The 15,987-nt window shown below is 27.9% G+C and overlaps 1 protein-coding gene across 2 annotated transcripts in view; it reads left to right on the top strand.

Annotated features, from left to right (window-relative positions):
* The window catches only part of LOC124424178, a 56,557-nt gene that overhangs the window by 8,175 nt on the left and 32,395 nt on the right, over positions 1-15,987 (top strand). The window contains exon 1 of one of the 2 annotated variants that reach the window (XM_046962859.1): positions 3,588-3,892. The exons of the other annotated variant lie outside the window; for it this stretch is intronic. The gene's annotated coding sequence lies outside the window, so the exon portion shown is untranslated. Of the gene's footprint in view, positions 1-3,587; positions 3,893-15,987 lie in introns of those variants that run through there. 2 annotated transcript variants of the gene reach the window in all.

The raw sequence follows: 15,987 nt of genomic DNA, 5'->3' as shown, positions 1-15,987 counted from the left end.
TACGAGTTGCGCTTGGAAGAGGAATAGATCGTGGCTGAGTCGTTGCACGTTCCTAGTTACGAATATATTCGTATCCTTTTTTTTCTCTTTTTCCTCTTCTTTCTATCTTTTCCTCCTATTTCTTTTTTTATTTCCTTTTCTCTTTTTTTCTTTTTTACAATCACAACCACAGAGAGTGTCTTATTTCTATTTCTATTTTTCTTTTTCTTCCGTCTTTTTCTCTGTTATAAATTAATCGTTAATCCCTATAATTGAAAAGAATATATAATGTTAGATACATTACATCTTTTTTATAGATACATTATCATTATATTATTTTTTTTATAGATACATTATCATATCCGTATAGTTTAATCGTTTTAAACTAGATACGAATTTTTATATGCCGATGTTCTTTTGATGGATTTATAGATATAATGAAATTAAAGGAGATAGATTTTTTTTTTTGTTAGAAATTTTATTTATCATAAAAGATATTAAAATTAAAATACAAAATGTAAAAAGCTACTTGATAGGTAAGGTACAAGGGAATGAAAGAATTTTTATTAATGATTGAAATGAAACATGAGTAGAAGAATATTCAAGTTGTTTACAATAGCGATGAGATAAGAGAATAGAACATTTGTAGATAAAAATATTTTTTCTCGATTACAATCTCGTACATATATTTGAATATTGATAAAAGACATAATTAATCGTTGTAATATTTTTCTTTTCATTTTTTATTATAAATAATTAATATCATATATGTAATTCCTCTTGTTTACGTTAAAGGTTTGTTCTCGATGCAATTGTAAATTCAAAAATGATCGTTAGATTTTCTTAGTTACAATTTCTTACAATTCTTTTAAGAGTTTCACAAAATCAAGAAATCGGATAAGAGCGCTACTTTACAAAACGGAGAAAACGAATATTTTCTAATTTAACATTCAAGGTACGAGCGCAACGTTATCCTTCCTGCATGCAATATTCACCATCCCGTGATATTTCAAGCGCAACCGAGTGCACTTCGAGTGCGTATCACGCGATTTCGAGATTTTGCAATAATGCCTGTATTAGCACTAGTAGGCTCTCCTGCAAACGTTGTCGACATGCATAGGCACGAATGCATTAAACGATCGTTTCGACTGTAATCTTCGATGTAATTACGAAGAAAAAAAAGTGTTCCTTTAGATTGTGTAGCACGTTACAGAACTCGTCAAAGATCAAACGTATCTTATTCTCTTTGAGAAAAAACTTAAAGAAATAAAAACTTAAAAGTCATTTCCTCTTTGATGTAATCAATTATATATTATTTATATGTACAGAGTGATTATGAATTGTCTGTACAATTTTATAATGTTGTAAAATCTTTATTGGTGAGTTTAAAACAATGACATTATTGACATTTCATAGAGACAATGTCAAAGTTTTACCTTAAAGTCACAAACATTTGATATTAAAGACTGTTGTTAAGCTCAGACAATAATTTAACTCCAGTCTTGCATGATGAATCATGCCTGCATCAATTGCTAAAATTGCAGTGTGAATTTTTGTCTTATTCTCATCGAGATTGAAGATTCTAGTATCATATACATGATCATTAATGAAACCCTAAAGGAAGTTGTCACAAAGTGTAATGTCCGGTGATCTTGGTTAGCTATTGGATGGGCCCTCCACGATCAATCCAGCGACCAGGAAACTTATCAAGTAGTTTCCATATCAAGTGTTTGTGCTTTTAAGATAAAACTTATATATTTTATCTCTATAATGCTATTAATGTGATTGTTTTTAATTGCTCAAGAAAAACGGAAAAAAAAGATAAAAATATCTAATTTTTTTAATTAGAAAAAAAAAACTTTGACGCTATATTTCAATTTTCCTACAAAAATCGAATGTATGTAAGTATATGTAATGGATAATGTAAGTAAATGAATAGGTATATAAATAAATGGGTATGTAAGTAAATCGTAAAAATACATAAAAGAATAGAGATAAAAAACGAATTTATCTACCGTAAAATTAAGCTTGATCGATATAACTATAATATTGCGTAATAATAATAAGATCGTTAAAACACGTGTACGTGTACGTGTTTTCTATACCATTTATTATGGTAAATTCTGGTGGCTTATTATTATACATTAGTTTAATACTTGCTTCAAAAAATAAAAAAAAAAATAAAAAATAAATAAATAAATTAGATTATGGACAACATTCTTGTAGTACATACGTTATGATATTACAAAAAAAAAAAAAAAAAGAAAAAGGAAAATCGTGCAAATTATAAAGGAGAAAGTTAATAGTTATTTAAACAATGTTAATCTCTGAAACATTAAGCGTCCATGTTTGTAAAAAGATACGACGTCTAAATTGGCGAAAAGGAATGTGTTAAAATAAGTAATTACGTCGAGATGTAACATAATTTTTTTTGTACATTATTATGTTTTCTCGGTATGATGCATTCCTGCAAACATTACCACCACTCTTCTTTACAACGTAGTTTGTCGTTACATAACGTAGTACTAACATATATATATATATATATATATATATATATATATATATATATATATACACACAGACATACCGTTTACTTGAATTCTTTCTCGTTAACTTTTTTTGAACGTCTTTTCTAGTTCCACGCCAGATTTTTTATACGCTTCAAAGGTAACCAAATTTCCCATTTATCTTGTCATCTCTTTTAAACGTTTTATCATCAACAAACGACAATGATTATCGGCGTAAAAAAATCTTGCGTCTATAATTGCTTTTTATATTAATGTATTGATTTTTGCATGAACCTTGTCTATTGTCTTTCATTATCTTTTTTCCTTTTTTTGCTCTTTTTTTCTTCTTTTTCCCTTTTTGTTTTTCTTTTCTCTAAACGTTATTTCTTTTCGATTTACCATACTGTATCCTTGTCATGTATAATTACTATTTTAAAAAAGTCATACATATCTTAAAAAAAGTCGGTAAAATCAAGTATCGATTATAGCAAAGAAGTCATTGTACAGTACAATACACAATACTTTTTTACTATTAACAAACATGATGCAATATCATTATTAGAAAAAGAAAGATCCTTTATCTTTTGTTAATAATTATTTCTTTAGTACCATATTTTTAATGTATTAACGAAGGTATTAATCTATTACTAATAATAAAAGTTAAACGAAGTCTCTTAAAAAATAAATATATTTTTACACTTTCAAATTTTTCTTTATAAAAATTTTAAAAAATTATAAGATCGTATCATTTTTATATTCATCGTCATTTCCTTGTCACATTTCATACTCGTACATACATATCTTTCAGAAAAAAAAAAGAGAGAGAGAGAGAAAGGAAGTAAGAGAAAGAGAGAGAGAGAGAGAAAGGAAGTAAGAGAAAGAGAGAGAGAGAGAGAGAGAGGAGAAATAAATGTATCTTACAATTAGGTGAAGAGAAACTGTGATGTAGGGAGCGTGTAAAGTAGCTAGCGGCGGGTGTCGAACCGGCGTTGAGCCCGTCGACCAATCAACTTTCGAGTAGTTAGGCGCCGTCTGTAGTCAGACAACGAGTCACCTCCCACTCCTTTTCTCGCTTACAACTACCGCACCACTGGCAGAAACGACGAGTAGGCTCGTCAGTCAGCGCACGACCGTAGACTAAGTAGGACGTGTTTTGTTTAGAAGAGCTCTTACGTTCTTCGTTGTTTTTCAAATCACCGAGGATATTAGCTTTACGTATCGAACTTTACGTGTTTCTATTCGTCTCTATTGTATAACATCGTACGACAAAGGGACAAACGACAATTGTCAGTTGACAAGAGATATCTCCGTCGTCGATTATCGAACGAATTCGTTAAAGCGCTCAATCAATGCGAATGGCTGGTTGGTGGTCATCTGTCAAATTCGTCCAGCTAGAGATACAGGTAAAAAGAAATTACTTCGTTTTTTTTTTCTTTTTATTATTATTATTATTATTACTTTCCCCCCCCCCCCCCCCCCCCTTTTAATTCGTACCTTTATTAAATTGTGAGATAACATATTTTACAGGGAGTGTTATATTTTTAACGATATTCTTTGTAAATTGTAATCCCTTTTTTCTTTCTTCTCTTGCGTCATATTTATTATCCTCTTACGTTATATTAAGTTAAGAAAGATGATCGTAATTGTTAAATTCGAATTGCGTTTTTACGATGTATATTAAAAAGATATCAACGATTTCATGTTAAAAATGAAAGAGCGTAAAAGGAGGCTGTGCGTTTTCCCTGAGACCGACCATCATATCCATCGATCGAATTTAATAGAGACGATATGACGTAACGTTTTATTATCTCCTTCCTGTTGCTGGAAATGACACCTTCATCGCGGGACTTCGTCGTCTTCCCTGTTTTCAAAACACGTTTCAAAGAGTTCATCGTCCTTTTTTTCGTTTTTTTTTTTATTTTTGTATTTATTTTTCGTTATTACCATTTGCAATATCGTTAAATTATTGATTTACCGGTACGAACAGAAACGTAGTTGCACGCAATAAACTCTCACGAGCACAAATCGGATGTTGACTTTTCTACGGGAAATGGTATTCCCATTTGTTGATTCATTCCTTTTTCTATGAGAAAGAAATTTCCTTTAATTTCTCTTTTACGAGCACGTATGTAGTTATAAATATCTAATTTGATTTTGCCGTCGTTATGAAATACTACATTAAGATATTTGAAAATCAATATTTATTTTGAATATAACATTTACCCGTAACAAAGAAATATTTCAAATGAAATCATTAGAAATATATTCGTATCACGAAATTTATCCAGAACTACATAATACTTTTTTTATATGTTTTAAACGAAATATTCTATATAATTCGAAGTACTACATATGTGCGAGATTGAATTTTCATAAGTTTATGAAAAAACGAAAGGGATATTATTAGTGAGACATTGATAACGAACAAGTGAAAAAAAAAATAATGAAACAAAATCGATCGACCTATATTAATTTTACTCTACGAGTAATTATATACGTATATATATGTATAGGTGTATGATTTATACATATTCTTGTTATAGAATATCAAATTTAAAATTGAAATTAGAGTTAGAATTAGAAATACACGTGTGATATCATACGATGACGTGTCAAATTTAGATGATAAGAAAATATCATCCCCGGCGTTAGAAATGAGCAGCCGGTTGGGATTCTTGATTACCGTCGGCTTTTGTGTGTACGCACGAATAGCACGTAGATCATTTGTCGGTATTTGCGACGCGTCTGGCAAGGTTAAAGCATCGTCAATCCTCTCTACGAGTCTACGCTTTGCGATGCCTCGTAAATAATGCCGGTCCTTTCCTTTTTCTTTTTTCTTCCTTTTCTTTTTCTTTTTTTTTTTTTTTTTTTTACTATGCTCGCGAGCATAGTACAACATAAGCATGTGTATACACATATAGATGTCTGCAGTTACATATGTGTAATGGTGTATACAGGTAACATGATAACATACACAAGATGTGTTGCCTTTCGTGAGTATATCGGTTACGACAATTATACGTGCCAATAGTAGGCACAAAACTTATATATTCCCTAGTTTGATTTATAATCATTAAATGCTTCGAGAAAACTGTGGCAAATTTTCTGAATCTTTCTTGCGTGAAATCGAAGAACTTGGATTGGTAGTTAAAGTAAACTTTTTTGATCAATTTCGTACATCCAATATGTACTTTCTTTCTTTCTTAGTCATTCTCTCTCTCTCTCTCTTTCTCACTCTCTATCTCTTGACATTTTATTTATATCGTACAAAATATATATATATATATATATATATATATATATATATATTGTTTCATGTTAATTAAGGATCCTTTAGATATTTTATATTCGATATTGAAATTAATAATCTATTTTTTTTTTTCTTTTATTTTTCATTTCACTCATGACATGTATACATATATACGTTGTATAATAATATCGATAAAAGTTAAGTTTCCTTTGCGGCAATAGCATAAATTTAACATTAAATTGTATATTTAATAGCCCTTTGAAATGTAGAATGAAGTGTATCGACGGACGTCATCGAATAGTTAGATACCGTTATGCCTTTCGGCTAGAAATTATAAATATATATATATATATATATATATATTTGAAGATGTCTATGGCTATTCCTTGTATGTCCTATCTATGTATGGTAGGAAAAGGGACACGAGTGAAATATACTGTTTAAAAATCTCGCGATCGATTGAAATGAGAAAGTTGCTCGGACATTCCTATGCTATGCTAGGATGTTAATAATTGAATAGTAATAAAATCACGAGTATTATATTTGCAATTATTAATATTAGAAATCTTATAATTAATATTGCGTATTTTATATTTTATCGATCAAAAACGTATGAAATTTCTTATTGGAATTCGAAGAAATTTTTTTTTTTTTTTTTTTTTTTTTTTTTCAATATTATAACGTCGATCGTCGAATTGATCTTATATATATATATATATATTCGATTATCTAATAACAATAAAAATATTTTTAATTAATATACAGGGGTGTAGTAAAAGTTCATAGATCCATTTAAAAATCAATTACTCATTTTCGTGAACTGATATTACTTTCAAATAACTTCTAAGATTATGAATCGTGAGAAATTATTTCGTATTACAAAATAAAATAACATTTGAAAGATTTCAAAGGACTTTCACGAGATCTCAACTATGTATACTTTCACAGTAATTCGTCCGATTGCGAAATAGAATAATATCAGTAATATCAATCGTTCGAAAAGTTTCAAAAGAGATTTGAACGAATGTTCATAGTAAAAGAAAAAGAAAGAAAAAAAAAAAAAAGAAAAGAAAGTCGTACATTTCGATTGACGGATTTGCAAATTCGATTGACGGAAGCGTCGACAGCATTAGAAAAGTCGGTGCGTGTCTTTCGCAATGAGAAGAAGAGGCGCGTTACCGCAATGAGTAACCGTTACACCGTCGAGACGAAACGAAATGCAAAGGAAACGTGCGTAAGAGGAATATATTTATGTATATGTATATGTATATGTATATGTATATGTATATGTATATGTATATGTATGTATGTGTGTGTGTGTGTATGTATATATATATATATATACATATACATACTTATATATCGTATTGCCACGCTTCGAAGCAAGCAAGCGCGCGAGTGAGCTACGCTCGTAAAGTCAAGTTTACGGTAGACTGGCAACAAGATAAGGACTTCTCGCATACAACGGTTATGCTCACTATTTCTCACGCAAATCTTTTCGATATAGACGAGAAAGCATATCAACCCTTAAGGTCGTCGAAGAGAAGAAGCCCGTTCGAAGGAAATAAAGTTTAAAAGTAAAAAAAAAAAAAAAAGAAAAAAAAAATTAATGAGAAAAAGTAGAAATAAATTTATTCAAAGTTAAAGCTAAAGGGTACGTATAATTTATCACGTTATCGATGAATTTTATTTCATAGAGATTAACGTTGATATATAAGTATTTAGATACGTACTTTATGAGCTTTCATTCAGATCAAATTGGCGTAACGATCGTTAAATAATATTTATCAGTTAAATCTGAAAAGTCACGATATTATTCGTAAGTGTTTACATAACTGGAGCTTTTTTTTTTTTACTTTTATATATATATATGTGTGTGTGTGTGTGTGGATAAGTAGAATGGATCATGTAACATGTCGATATCTATACTCGCATTGATAAAATTATTTTGAACATTTATTTATTTTAAAACAATTTTTTTTAAATATCGAAGAAAGTTGATTCTCTTGTTAAAAAGTTAGAAAAAGTATATCGACTTAGAATAGGTGATTCTTTTTTGTTACATTACGTTCTCGAAATCTCACGAAATTTTGTGAAGAGACAAAGAAGTATGATTTTTTTAATTTTCCTTTTTTTCGAGAACGTTAATTGACGTGCACTAATTCTCTCATTAAAAATGTATTGGGTACATTGGAAAGTTTTTCGTGCGAATGTAAAAGTTTCGTTATAGTCCATTCTCGTAATGATAGTAGTAGGGCATATATGTCAGAAAGTACACGTACGTTTATATGTATTAGAAAAAGAAATGAGAAAGGAAGAAGATTGTTGATTGTTTCTTTTTTTTTTTTTTTTTATGTACGTGCATACATGGACCCTCATACGTGCATCTATGCATGTATGTATACGTATATGTGTATTTACCAGTAAGGAAAAAAAAGAAAAGATTCTAGGAAGAAATATGTTGCAAGTAGAATGGTAAATTACATTCTATGCATTTATTTTCTCTTTCTCATTATCTTTGAAGAGTTTGACATTTTAGAAATTAATTTCGTATTTTCGATCATCATTTCCTTTTGATATTTCTATAATAAAATCATTTTTACATTTGTAGTCCTTTTTCTTTCTTTTTATTTTCTTTTGTTTTCTTTTTTTTTGGTTTTTTTTTATTCTTTTGTTTTTTTTTTTTTTTCATTATCTTTATCTAAAATAGACATTAATAAATACTTTGTTCTATGTTCGCTCGTAATTCGAAGTTCGTACAGTTACCCTCTTTCGTTTACCGTTACGTTACATCACTCGCACACATACGCTATACATAAGTATGTCTATCGGAGTTATTATATGCTGGTAGTTAGTGACGAAGTAGAATTAGACATAGATTTGCTCGGGAAAATTGTGGAGACTTTATTATGCGTAATGAATACTTCAATGTTAAAGAGTACGGTGCATGTTGTATTATACGATTATAGTCATAGAAATATTTGAATGATTATTACTTTTTCCCTTTTTCTTTTCCTTTCATTTTTTTTTTTTTTTTTTTTTTTTTTTTTTAAATTGAATAAATCTTCTTTTTGACTAACGCTAAACGGAGAATATTCTTTTACATTGTTATAAACAGATATAGTGAAATTATGTTAAGAAGTGTATACAGAATTAAGAATTTTTCAATTGTGGTATGTCAAGTATATGATGAAAATAAAAGAACAAATTTTTTATTGAAAATTTTATATATATATATATATATATATATATATATATATATATATATAAAAGAAAAAAAATAAATGATCATTTTTAGTGACCAAATATTTTTATAATCAGCTGTAACTCATGTTAGTATCGTCGCCGTCATGGTCGTCATATCAACGAGTAACAACTTTGCATATCGAGTCGGCGAATGTTCTTTAATCCGATATTTCTCTGATCAATTTAATAGAGAAGTAGTTCTCTCTCTCTCTCTTTCTCTCAGCATGTATTATAGATAGGCGAAGGAAGCCCGATGCAGATCAGAGTAGTTTCATCGGCGACTTTGAATTACGAATTATTTTCCCGGGGCGAACGATCGACTTGTTAAGTAGCGACTTCATCACGTACTCTTTAACTCTACTCGCACGTTGCTTGCAATTTACGATTTTCTTTTCTTTTCTTTTTTTTTCTTTTTTTTTTGTTTTTCTTTTTCTTTTTCTTTTTCTTTTTCTTCTTTTTTTCTCCTTTTTCTCCCATAATTACATTTTTATACGTGACGCTGTATTTCGATTGAGTCACGGTTGAAGAAAAATTACATTAGATGATATAGAAATTAGATCTTATTGGAAAAAATGTATATTTTTTTCTTCTTTCAATTTTCCGTTTTTTGTTGTTGTTTTTTTCTTCTTCTTTTTCTTTATCTTCAGCTACTTCGTCATCGTTTTTTTTTTTCCTATAATTTTCTTTTAAAAGCATTATTAATGCCAATTAAATAAAACGATTTTGCATAAAAAATAACCCGAGAGATAGAAAATTATATAATACTTAGTGCTTTTTATCACTCTAATTTTTGTTAACATGAAAAACACATCAAGATCTACGTTATCAATTCTATAAACTTTGTCATTTATATTTACATAAATTTAAATTTGTAATTCTGGTAATAAAAAAAATTACAAGTTCTTTTTCAATGTTAATAAATGAATATTCTATTCTTTATATATGTATGTATATATATATTTATTCTTTTTTAACGATAAAACGTTAATCCGCTCGATCCTCCTACATAAAGTTACATAAACACTTTAGGATGCATCTGTTATTATTTATACGATATGCATATATATATATATATATATATATATATATATATATATATATATGAACGTATGAATATAAGGTTAAAAAGGTCCCCTTGAAGCTTATAATACGCATGAAAATTTATTTTCATATCTTATCGAAAGGTAAAAGCGTATCGTTCGATTCGAATCGGATCGATCGTTTTTCGACTTTACGACCCACTTTTGCTCGAGGCTCGTTTATTTTAATCTATAACTCACACAAAAATAAATTTATCGCGAATCGTTTGAAAAACCAATACGTATATACATATATAATATATTATACATATTTATACATACCTAAATACATATATGTACATACATATCGAACCAGCACAAAATATGAATACGATCTCTCTTTCTCTCTCCCTCTCTTTCTTTTTCTTTTTCTTTCTTTTTCTTTCTTTTTCTTTCTTTTTCATAGGATTCCTGTCGTTTTTGTCCAAAGTAATAATCAATCTTACTTTCACATTTTTAACTTTTATTATTTTTAAATTAATTAATTAATTAATTAATTTATTATTTTTTTTTTTTTTATATTAAACTCGATAGTATCTGGAATGCGAGAGAAAATCTGTTATTAGACGAACTGTCATTGATTCGAGTCGAATCGAATTGGAAAGAAATTCACCTTTCATTTCATTCCTAAGAGCATGGGAATTTCATGTAAGATCGGGCGAAAGTGAATCTAATAATAAGCAGCTACGTTTCTCATATATATTTTTTCGTATATTTTTTCTTTCTTTCTTTTTCCTTTTTCTTTTCTTTTCTTTTCTTTTCTTTTCTTTTCTTTTCTTTTCTTTTCTTTTCTTTTTTTTTTCTTTTTCTTTTTCGTATCGTTTCTTCTTTAACACAATCCATTGTCTGTTGGAAATATTTGAGAAACAATATTGATAATGTGTCGAGATAACGTTTGAATAAATAATTTTTAATGATTAAATATAATGACCGTCGAGAGAGAAGTTTTAGAAAACTGTAAAAATATACATATACTCTGGAATTTATCGTTCCATTAATTATTGTACCTCGAATGTTCTTCTGTTTATACAGATGCATCTTGAAATATTATCAAATGTCATGAAATATGAATAAGGTTTAAATATTTAAATTTTTGAAAAAAAATCATTAATAAATTTTAATTCTCGTCAAGTCGGTTCATCATTAAGGTTTATCAAAAATGCAGTATGATAATAATAGCAATAGTTTTTCTTAAGTGTTAACGTATTAATTAAGTCAATGACAATAGTGATTTATTATTTAATACAAAAATAACAAAAATATAATTTTACTTCGTCGTTGTGTTTGTCCCGATAGTATAGAAAATTATTATACTTTGAAAATATGCGCCATCGCATAGTTATTTTTAGAATATAATCAGATTCTTAAATTAGATTTTCTTTATTATTATTGATTGAAAGTAAGTTTTTTAATTTATCACTTGATTCTCGTTAATGGTAGATCATGTTGATCGTGATCGAAATTATGCGAATTGTTTTACACGCTTTTTGTGCTCTCTCATGTTTTGTGCTTAAGTATATATTTTTATTATTGTATTTGAAATTGTTTTTATTTTCTTTCTTTTTTTCCTCTTTTTTTTTTCCTTTTAATATAGGTATAATGGAGTGAGAAGGAAAGGAATGATATTACACAAGTAGAAATTAATAATAAATATTTCCACAGTTTTCTTACGATGTTAACATAAAATAATGATCTTGTTTTTATAAGGAGAAAAATAAACAACATCAAGGTCGTCAATCTGGACGCATGTATTTAAAATAAACATTCTTAAGACCTTCGACTGATATTAAGGAGTATCATAAATTTATTTATAAATTATATATAGAAAAAAAAAGAAATTTAAGTAAATTATACGTAAATAATATGAGTCTTTTTATTAATATTATTCACTTTAACTTGATCTTATTAATTTATTTCAAGATTTTATTGTTTGAGGCGTGTCGAAAAATTTTTTTTTTTTATTATTATTATTCGTACTGTTAAAAACTTATACATATAGATACAGGAATTCATAGGCTCGTGAAAGATCGTAAAATCGTACTTTGCCTTCCACGAAGAATAAATATCACGGGTCTCTCTCTCTCTCTCTCTCTCTCTCTCTCTCTCTCTCTCTCTCTCTCTCTCTCTTTCCCTCTTTCTTTTGCTTTTCCCTCTACCCCCTTCAACCATTTTGCCTCTGTTCATTATTACCGCCCTACTCGTGTATCTCTCACCTCGCTGGCATCGCTTCCAGTAACGGAACCGATCGAACGAACGAACGTTTTACGATCGGTACAAGATTTGCATGAGGAATGGACCGAGGAAAGAAAAAAAAAGAAAGAAAGAAAGAAAGAAAGACCGATCTCTACAGAAAGACGAAGAAATGTTTGAAAGGGGTGGAAGGTGGTAACAGGGACGGATTTAAACAAGAATTGTACAAACTTTAAATAAACAGAAATCTTTGTCGATAGAATATATAGAAAAACATTTTTTTTACAACTTGAACTCGTATGTTTATAGAGAAAAAAAAAAAAGAAAAAAGAAAAGAAAACAAAACAAAGAACATTCTCAAGGGTATGCTAAGACTGTTTTAAAAAGTTACATGGAAATTTACGATATTTTATTGTAAATATCTTGAAATAACGCTGTCCTTTTTTTAAAGATCTTTTTAATGAAAATGTCTGTTTTTAATAAAAAATTATTCGCCCAAAAATAATCTATTAGAAAAAAAAGCAAAAAAATAAAAAAAGATTAGTAGATGTCATTGTTCGATGAGTGATCGACTAAATAGATCTTTTAAATTCGTGTCGTGGATCGAAGGAGAAACTAAAATTATTATTTGGATCTGAATGAATGATTATTATTCGTGATATTTTTTATTGAAAATTTTAATATCAATCTAATATAATATAAAATCGTATTAGAAATAAATTAACGATAAGTTATTAGAATTAATTTAGGAAGTATTATCGTTCTTGTCGAAAAGTGACCCAGTTAAGATATTAAATCCGTACCTGAGTTGAAAGGGGGTCGAAGGAAAGGAACAATCATTATTATGGTCGATAGGCGTACTCGAACGCCTCTCTAAAAGCCGGCGAAACAATCGCGTTAATGGTCGAATCGGTAGGCCGTATCTCTCTCGTTGTTGCTACTGCAAACGAAGAAGAAGAGGAAAAAAAGAAAAAAAAAAAAAGAAAAGGAAGAAAAAAGAGGAAAAGGCAGCGGTGGCCAAAGCCGTTGAGCCTAAAAGCCGTCGAGAAATCCTCGGTGGTGCAGTGGTGCAATTTCCTGCCACCTTCCGGACTTTCTAAACTCGCCGTGAACGCGAGAGCGCGGACGCGCGACGATTTTTCATTCCGGAAATCGGATCGTATGAGAAATTCTTTATACCATTGATTTTCCGCTCGCGGACGATCACGATTTTTCTTTTTTTTACTTTTCTTTTATTTATTTATTTATTCGTTTTTTCTTTTATTTTTCTATGAATATTCTTAATTTTTCCTTTCACTTGTTTTCTATTTCTTTTTCTATTTTATTTCTTTTTATTTATTTATTTATGTTCTTTCGTATTTTTTTCTTTTTTTTTTTTTTTTTTTTTTTTGAATCAAGAATTCTCATTCGAAAATTTGTCACAAAGTTCTCCATAATCAGTATGTCAATATATAATTAGTGATAACACAATTGATCTTTTCTCGATCATTCTTCCTTTTCTTTTTTTTTTTCTTTTGAATAGATTATGGAAATGTAAGGACAAGTGGAGTCATTGCAATGGAAATATTCATAATGTCAATATATATTAGTTGCATAAGGAGAAAGAAAAAACAAATCTTTTTTATTTTCTTTTATCTATCTAAAGGATTATATTTTTTTTCCTTTAAAATATATTATGAAAATGTATAAATGATTTGAAAGGATTTTAATATCATATATTGTATCATTTATTTGTATCGTGCGATCGATAATTTCTTGTTATCAAATACTGTGATGTGTATAAAAACTGAATGTTCTATTGAATATTCAATTACCTGAACATTGATAGTTGATGATGACTAGATTAAAAAAAAAAAAAAAAATTATTGATAAAACGAAGTCAGTGATATTTTTTTATTTACATAATCCGTTTATTCGTGTAATTTTAATTTTCGATATATTCGAAATGAATTAAATTATAAATATAAAAAGGAAAGATAATAGTTGTTATTTAAAAACTTTTTAATAATTTTTAATTTAATTAATTTATTTATTATAAATAAATCATATATGGTATACATAATTTTATAATTTTATGGTATATATAATTTTAGCTTGAATAATTAAGTCAACAAACTCATTTAAATTAATTTTACCTTGATTATAATATAAACAAACAAATAAAAAACATTAAAATGTTAATAAAATTATATTAATTATTGTATAAGTTATTCATATATTTATATAATTATATAAGTTATTTAACGTCAAATAAAAATATAAAATATCAAAATATAAATAATAGATATAAACAAAATAATACATAGTCAAATTAAATTAAATCAAATCAAATTAAATCGAATTAATTATTTAATCTTACAATTCGATAAAAAAGTGTATGCGTGTATGGATTATTAAATAAATGAGACTTATGATCGATGTTAATGTAATTGTAAAATTAAAAATTGTTATAGAAGTACAAAAGGGTTCAAAGGTTATTATGAGTGATTTTAAAGATCAACAACTCTTTTTCGAGACTTTTCAAGTTAATGTTTTCTTTTCTTTCTTTTTTTTTTTCAGATTATAAAAAAAAGTTCCTAGGCTCGTGGCTTTATCGAAATCTGACAAAAAAAGTCTGAAAGAAATGAGCCCAATTGATTTTTAATCAATCACCCATTGGTACTTTTGATCCAATTTTGATATTTTTACTCTGTAAAAAAATTAAATAAATTCGACCAAAAGTCTAGTTAGCGAAATTTATTTGGTATTTCCATCGTTGTTTTCGCTATTTCGCAAATTCTCGAACTTTCATCGAAGATCGAAAGCATGTACGGTATTGCTTTGTAAAGAGATACACGCGCAATTGAATACTCAAGTGCGTTCAGACGCATGTAACGGAATTTTTAACGATGACTTTCCTGTCAGGTGTTGTTCAGGACGTCGCAAAGCGAACGTTAACGAAACCGAGGTAGAGAAGCGCAGGTGCAGTCACGTTTACCGGAAAAGAAATAAGAGAGTTTTGTCACGAGAACGTACTTACATGTTCCTTTAATGTCTTTCTTTCTATTTAATATTAGGAAGACAGACCATCATTTTCTTTTCTTTTCTTTTTTTTTCCTTTTTTCTTTTTCTTTTTTTTCTTTTTTTTTCCCTCTTCTTTTTTTTTTTTTTCTTTTACTATTAATATTCTCAAAAGATTCATTCGTATTTCTTTTTTCACGCGTACATACGTTTTTGTCGTTTTCTCATTTTTCATTTTTCATTCAATGAAATGAGTTTTATTCATTTTTAAAAGTAAAATCAAATTAATGAAGTTTTATTCGATCGTTTGTTATTCAGATATTAATTAGATATTATACTAATGATAAATGTTATTTATTTTCATGATAGATAATAGATTAATAATTTTATTAATTACATCCCATACACACACACGCACACATACAGACACACACATTTTTTAACGTAATTTGTAAATATTTTATTACGTCTTTTTTTTTATTTATTTTTTTTTTAATTTATTTTTTTTATTTATTTATTTATTTATGTTTTTTTTTTATTAATCAAATGTAAGATAAAATATTCTAACTAAGGAAATAAATAAAAGTAGAAAATTTAATGACTCTTGTAACGATTATAAATTCTAAATTATTTTTTAATAGTTACAATTCATTATTTTATTTATGATTCTCATTAACATAATGGACATATTTTTCTTTTTTTTTTTAAGTAAAAACGTAAAATAGTTTTTCTA

Source organism: Vespa crabro, chromosome 5 (genome assembly GCF_910589235.1).
Source record: "Vespa crabro chromosome 5, iyVesCrab1.2, whole genome shotgun sequence".
NCBI lineage: Eukaryota > Metazoa > Arthropoda > Insecta > Hymenoptera > Vespidae > Vespa > Vespa crabro.
The sequence above is the reverse complement of the archived record's forward strand: the minus strand, read 5'-3'. Positions and strand labels throughout refer to the sequence as shown.